The sequence below is a fragment of the Petromyzon marinus genome, unplaced genomic scaffold (genome assembly GCF_048934315.1).
Source record: "Petromyzon marinus isolate PM22_M1 ecotype Great Lakes invasive population unplaced genomic scaffold, UKy_Petmar_22M1.pri1.0 PM_G_Scaffold_301, whole genome shotgun sequence".
In the NCBI taxonomy this organism is placed as follows: domain Eukaryota; kingdom Metazoa; phylum Chordata; class Hyperoartia; order Petromyzontiformes; family Petromyzontidae; genus Petromyzon; species Petromyzon marinus.
Window position 1 is genome coordinate 70,001 of NW_027422875.1, and position 1,278 is coordinate 71,278.

Consider the following 1,278-nt stretch of genomic DNA (forward strand, 5'->3'; position numbering starts at 1 on the left):
GAGTCGTTAGTGGTGTGGGGCGCTCTGGGTTTGTAGTTGGTGATGTGCCTGAGCCCTTTGGCAGACAGAAGCAGCGTCGTTAGTAGAGAACTGGTGTTTTAGTGTCTCTGAGTACAGTCGTTTAGCCTCTCTCACCGCTTTGCTAAACCTGTTCTTCGACTCCTTGAATCTGTCTCTATCCCCACTCCTAAACGCTTCCTCCTTCTCCAACCCTCAACCTTTTGAGCTTTGCTGAGAACCAGGGCTTGTTGTTGTTAAAGTTCACCCTGGTACGTGTTGGGATACAGCAGTCCTCACAGAAGCTGATGTACACAGCCTCTGTGAGTTCATCCAGACTATTGGTAGCAGTCGTGAACATATCCCAGTCAGTACAGTCTAAGCACGCCCGCAAATCTTCCACAGCCTCACTGGTCCACTGTTTAGATGTCCTCACAGCAGGTTTACAGAGTTTTAGTTGCTGCCTGTATGCACGAATCAGGTGGACCAAGGGAGTTCTGTGCGAGCCGAACAGCCCCGTGACCCACAAGAGAAACATCCCCGCCAAATTCGAGCGTTTGACGGGGTCTATCCGTGAAAAAATATTCACGTTTTTGAGTGCACATGCATTTCTGCTGCAAATGCCTCTGGAAGTTTCATGCCGTTCGTATGCCAATTGTGGCAACACGAAAATGACCCGTTTTCCCATTCCGAGGGATTTCTGTGCGACCCTAACAGCCCCGTGAGCCACAAGAGACACATCCCCGCCAATTTCTAGCGTTTCACGGGGTCTATCCGTGAAAAATATAGACGTTTTTGAGTGCACATGCATTTCTGCTGCAGATGCCTCTGGAAGTTTCATGCCGTTCGTACGCAATGTGGCAACACGAAAATGACCCCTTTTCCCATTCCGAGGGATTTCTGTGCGACCCTAACTAACAGCGCCCGTGAGCCACAAGAGAGACATCCCCGCCAATTTATAGCGTTTCACGGGGTCTATCCGTGAAAAATATAGACGTTTTTGAGTGCACATGCATTCCTGCTGCAAATGCCTCTGGAAGTTTCATGCCGTTCCTATGCAATGTGGCCACACAAAAATGACCCGTTTTCCCATTCCGAGGCATTTCTGTGCGACCCTAACAGCCCCGTGAGCCACAAGAGAGACATCCCCGCCAACTTCTAGCGTTTGACGGGGTCTATGCGTGAAAAATATTAAAATTTTTGAGTGCACGTGCCTTTCTGCTGCAAATGCCTCTGGAAGTTTCATGGCGTTCCTATGCAATGTGGCAACACGAAAATGAC